Source organism: Triticum aestivum, chromosome 7A (genome assembly GCF_018294505.1).
Source record: "Triticum aestivum cultivar Chinese Spring chromosome 7A, IWGSC CS RefSeq v2.1, whole genome shotgun sequence".
Lineage (NCBI taxonomy): Eukaryota > Viridiplantae > Streptophyta > Magnoliopsida > Poales > Poaceae > Triticum > Triticum aestivum.
Genome location: NC_057812.1, coordinates 632,882,639 through 632,889,189, shown reverse-complemented (window position 1 = coordinate 632,889,189; position 6,551 = coordinate 632,882,639).

Below are 6,551 nucleotides of genomic sequence, written 5' to 3'. Positions count from 1 at the left end.
GGGGGGGGGGGGCGTCGGTGGCTCAACCGCGATACCCGGCTGCCGGCGGCCTTCGACCGCCGCGAGCTCGAGGACTTCGATCTCGAGCTCGCCCGTCGCCGCCACGCCTCCTCCGAGAACTGGTCCACGGGGAGCTCATCCGGCAACTGGTCCGTGGGCGCATCGAGCTCGCGGCTCGTTCCGGTGAAGAGGGAGCCTGAGGAGGCGATGAAGAGGGAGCCGGAGGAGGCCATGCCCGATGCGCCGCCGCGTCGAGGCATCATCGGGCCCGAGGAGTACCTCCCCCTGGGGCAGGAGGAGCTCCTCGAGCGCGTCGTCCTCGAGCGGTCGGCGAGGGAGCGGGAGGAGATGGAAGAGCGCATCCGGCGCGAGCTCGAGTACGAGCGGCTCTTCTTCGAGACGGGCGTCACGGCATCGCAGGCGCACGCATCGAAGGAGGCTGACCTGCGCGTGATGAAGGCGGAGCGGGCGAAGCTCTACATCGACCTCGACTCCGACACCGACTGATCGCCGCCGGTGGGCAGCTACCGTAGGAGCTCCGGTGAGTTCAATTTTGTTATAGTGGTACGGTAGCGTAGGCCTTGTTTAGCATCTCTTACCTTTAATATGTATGTGTGTGGAGTGTACGAACTTATGCAAAGAATAACCATCTATGCGAGCGAGCTCCGGCGAGCTGCTACTTAAATTTCTCCCGCGAAACAACTTTTTTAAAATATTATGAATTTGTTTGCGGTTTCTGTTCTGCCGCCGCGTTTATCAGCCTGCATAAGCGTCCCTGTTAGAGTTGGTCTAACTAAATTCTTGATGGATCTGACCCGCTCTACTTGAGTGTAGGCAAATGGAGCTGAAGCGTACTACTATTGTTCCTAACCCAAATGATTCTTTGCTTCACGAGATTGTCAATCTTAGGAGCGACTATGACTTGCTTATAGCGAGGTAGTACGAGCACTCGCCTGAAGCGCCTTCGCTATGGCTGCCCAGCGTGCAGGGCCTTCAGCTCCCGTTTGTTTCTTTCGTTTTTTCATATTTTGTTTCCTTGTTTTTACTTTTATTTATATTTGGAAATATTCTGAATACATATATTACAAAAATAATTTTACATAAAAAATTCAAAAATATTAATCATGCATTTGAAAAATGTTAATCACATACAAAATAATGTTTCTAATCTATACAAAGATGTACAATGTGTATGAAAAAGCATGCATCAAAACATAAAATATGAAAAAAAAATATAACAGTGTATTTAAAAATGTTAAACATGTATATAAAATCCCGGTGTATAGATTTTTTTTTACAAACTCTATGTAAAAGATACCCGTGTATGAAAAAAGTAGACATAAAATATGTTAATCACGCATTTAAAAAATATTAAACATGTCTAAAACAATGTTCCTGTTGTATACAAACAATGTAGAAGGTGTATGTAAAAAGTAGACGTAAAAAATAATATTTGAATTTTTCTAATTTGTGCGTATAAAAATACTCCTGATGTATAAAAAAATACGATGTGTGTGATAAAAAGTTGACATCAAAATATATGTCACAAAAAATTAATCATGTGTTTGAAAAAATTTGAACGTATATAAAATATTGCTAGAGTTGCTTTTAGACTGAGCTATCATTTATTTTCGGGCTTGTTCCAGGTCGGCAGGTCGTGTACCTGGGGCTTGGTAAGTGCCGGTCGATGAGCTAGTTCTTAAACCTTATTTGGCATTGAAGGCGCTAGTTAAAGGTGTTTTCGCCATCCGGCGCACCCCCACCCATCGAGCTAAGCAAGCTCATTTATGCTTTCTTTTTCTTTCCTGCTAAAGTTCTAGAAAGGTGTGGCCGACGGGTTCGAACTCGAGATCCCTCGATTCACAGAAAACCGTAGCAACCACTAGGACATATTCACTCATGTGCTTAATAACTTTTTTTTTCGGTTTATTATTTCTCCAATTTGTTGTGAATCTAAAGGTCTCGTTTTTTTTTCTTATACCTTTTTCTTTCTTTTCTTATTTCTTGTTTCTTGTTTCTTTTCTTAAATTCTCACGATTTTTTTTCTCAAAATCAATGAACCATTTCTTCAAAATCTATGTTTTTTACAAATTTGTGATTTTTTTTAAAAAGGTTGATTTTTCCATAAATTAATGAACTTTTTCAAATTTGTGAACTTTTAAAAAAATTGATGACAGTTTTTGTCAATATTAATGATTGTTTTTGGACGCCGATAACGCCCACACATGTGGGCGTTAAGGAGTCTGCTCACACGTTTTGTGTGGTGTCTAAGAGGATCAACCCACGCGCCTATGTGTGGGCAAAACAAGTAATTCCCACACGCTACTTTTTTTCCTCACGGTCCCTCACACACACCTACGTGTGGGCAAAATAGACAACGCCCACACGGCCGTACCGTACGTTAGGCCTCCTACCTCATGGTCCTGCACGCCCCGCGTGACAGTCACCACGCATCCCGCAGTTGCCATGGTCTAGACCCTCTTCCATGTTCGTTTAATTGTAGTTGTCATGTCGCTGAACTACAGTTGCCATGTCGGCCAACTACAATTGCCATGGTTGCTCAACTGTAGTTGCCATCTCAGGTCAAGTGCCAGATGTCATTTTTGGACAATTGCAGCTGTTGCCATGTATGGTCTGGTTTACTATAGTTGCCATGATTTGAAAAAACTTTAGAGGTTGCCATCTGCTAACACTAGGCAGTTGACATGTATGATCTGTTTTACTACAGTTGCCATGATTTGAAAACTTTAGGAGTTGCCGCCTACTAACACTAGGCAGTTGACATGTATGGTCTGGTTTACTACAGTTGCCATGATTTGAAAACTTTAGGAGTTGCCGCCTACTAACACTAGGCAGTTGTCGTGTAGTGCTACAAGGAGACATGGCAAAATAACATGTTCCTGTAAAAAGAGAGAGTTGCCATCTGCTTACAAATGCACTAGGGCAGTTGCCATGTATCCTACGAAACAGATGACAACTGACATGTCCGGGTAAAAGAGAGAGTTGTCATCTGCTTACAAGTATACTAGGGCAGTTGCCATGTGCCCTGCAAAACACATGGCAACTGACAGCTTTGAGCGTGGGAGAGGAGACGGACGTGTGGGCGAACTGATAAATGCTCACACAGCAGCCCATGTGCGTGAGTGAAAACTGACGTGTGGGCGTACTGCTAAACACCCACACACCGATCTCTCCGTGTGGTGAACACGAACGTGTGGCGACCGAATGAATGCCCCCACATCAGCCCAGTTCTACATGGCACCACAAACACGTCAAGATTCGTGCAACCACAAACAGACGTGGATCCACACATATGGGCGAGTTGCAAACGCCCACACGTATGGGCATTAGTGTTTCCGTTGTTTTTAAAATTTTGTGTTTTTTTTAAATCGATGAACATGTTTCAATTTTTTGATTTTTTTTTGAAAATCGATGAACATGTTTCAAATTTGTGATTTTTTCAATCAGTGAACATTTTTTTGTAAATTTATGATATTTTTTCAAATTGATGAACTTCTTTCAAAGTGAAGGTTTGTTTTAGAATTTGTGAACTTCTTTTGATAATCGATGCACTTCTTCAAAACTGATGAACCTTTCTCAAATTTATGAACTTTTTTTCAAATGGATGATGTTTTCTACAAAATCCGTAAAAACATTATTTCACAATTTTTTCATAAGTTTTAAAAAAACGATCAGGTTTTTTTTAGACATAAAAAACCGATCCGATTTGTCCTACCAGATCGTCAGCACAAAAAACTAAAAGAAAACTATCCTGCATAGCGAGCGGCCCGCTTGGGTCGTTCCTTCGATAAGTAGCGTTGTTGGGCTGGCCCACGCAGCGGCTAAGTGAGCGCCAGTTCTTGAACTGGCGCCTGAAGCGCGGATTAGGAAGTCCCGAGCAAGTCCTTTCCAACCTACTACCCTAAGAAAAAACTACTGCTGCTGCTTCTTCTCCTGTGCCGATTTCCTACTCTACTACGTACGTACTTCTTGTATTACATTTTCTGTATTGTCTCCACGTGATAACCGAGGAGCATCCAGTGCCCGTCACAGTGCTCTTTTCACCAAGAACAATACTACTACGACTTGCTACTTTTCAGCTTCCACGCTCGATAGTCGATACGGCTGCAAGTTGCAAACACTGGGAACGCATTTCCGGTAGTTGAATCTTGAATGGAAGACCAACACGTCCAGTCCAGACGTAAACTGCACACGCCGCCCCTGCAATTGACCCCCGCGCTGCAAGAGAATCTGTCAAAAGTCGCCGTCGAAATATTTCACGCTCTTTTAGGACGCGCTAATTTAAGAACCAGAGCCTGGACTAAAGAAAAAGAGGAGTGGGCTCTAGGCGTGTTCCTAGGAAGAACATTAAAAATGAGAGAAAAGGGATAGACAAGAATAAGAAAAAAGACTAGCCTTACAACCAACTCTATTGTATGTTTTTTAGGGTAACTCTATTGTATTTATAAGTAATAATTCTCTATAATACTATGCTCCTTAGTTTTTAATAGCCTATATTCAACTGAGGTCTCCAATTAGAATTGGGTCATCCGATTTTGACTGGATCAAAAATTTCTCAACGTTTTCCAATTCAATTCTTTTGTATTATACACTATGCTTCCTAATTTTCAACTCCTCACAATTGATTGAGGTACTATTAAATTTAAAATTGGATCACCTAATTTTGACCGGGTCAACAATTTCTCAAGCTCTTCCATCTGATTTTTTTAATTCACTATGTTTCCTAATTTTGAAACTTCTTTCATTAAATAGAGGTATTCAATTTTGAATTTAGTTTATGACTTTGACCGGGCCAGCGGTTTTTCAAATGAATCAGCAGCAACCGGCACACATCAATCCCGTGCACCATCCCACCATCTAGAAAAAAATATGTGATATTATAGTACCAATATAGTACATACAACCACCGACGCAGAAACTTCCCCACATAAATATAAGTGGGTTAGTAGATAACATAGCATCAACCATGAAAGGCCACCAAATCATCACATTATAAATAAAAATAAAACACACTCCATCATCTCCCGCACCCGTCTAAATAAGGATTACATCAGTTTGAAACTATAAGGGGTATTAGTTTTTTTTAAGTCAGATTTTTGTAATTTTGACCAAGTTCAAAGCAAAGATATTGACATCCACAATATTAAACAAAAAAGTATGGAAATTCATTTCATGATGAATCTAATCATACCGATATGATATTATGGATTTTGATATATTTCTCTATAAATCTGATCAAACATAAAAGGTTTGACTTTTGAAAAAAGTAATACACTTTATATTTTGAAACAAGGTGATTTTTTTTAAAAAATTCAACAACACCGACGGCGCAGCAAAGCGCGCCCAACCCTTTTAGTAATAATGACTTTTGATGACATGGTAATTTTATATAGCTAGGTGCAGACTCTACTATTGTTCTTCCTTTATACTGAATATGAATCTTGAATCCACCAAAAGCTTACAAATTACAAACTACAAGGTTAGAGAAACAACCGCTTGTAAGCACAAAAGGTAGGGTCATCAATGATGTTTCCACTCATCATCGACTAGCTAGATTCAAAAAATAAACAAGATAAATCATTAATTGTCTTAATTGTCTTCTCATTAATGAGCAAACCCAATGGCATAAGATGCACTTTTCAAGCCTTATGATCATTCACAAAATTCCAGATTTTTTAGGCCTTTAAATATGTCTTCTTAAATTAGAGTATATATATAAGAGCACCTAAAGTGTGGGAGCACCTAAGGGCATCTCCAATGCTAACCCACAAACCGGACACCCATCCATCCGCAGACCGAAGGGGACTTAGTCCACGGACACGGATGCGGGAGGCGGCCATACAAAACTATCCGCATACGTTTCAAACCGGGTTTCAGGACGAATTTCATCAAACATGACACAATTCATCGGAGTTCGGATAGAAAAGAGCACAAATCATCCACACATGGCATGCAAATAAGTCTACCACAACTATAGTTCAAATTCAACGACATAAACCGGATGTTCAACAAGTTTTTCATGGATTGATCATGTTGTCCCACACATATTGCCCCTTGAGCTTTCTACAACAATGTGTGCACGTGAATGGTCTACCCTCTGCCTCGTGGCATCACGTCAGTGCGTACATGCTGCACAATGTGTAGAGCAACATTGAATGAATCAATCAATCAACAAGTTAAGCAAAAAGAAGTGAAACTTACGATCTCCTAGGCTGCCGCGTGCAATGGCCACATTGTCACTAGCCGATAAACCGCGCCACAAAACTTCATGACAAAGTTCTTGATTGTGTACCATCAATACACTAACGACTTCACATTGCGTTCATGGATGATGTGCATGTCGTAGAGCGCAATGTCCTTTCGTGCATGAAAGGAACCATGCATGCGCTGCCAAAAGAGCCCCCCTTCTGCTCTTGCCTGTGAAGTCCGCAGATACGGCCAACCACGCATCGCACAACAACTCATCCTCCATGATCGAGTACCCCGCCATCCTTCTTACTCTAAGAAAACAACATAAAGTTTGAAAATAA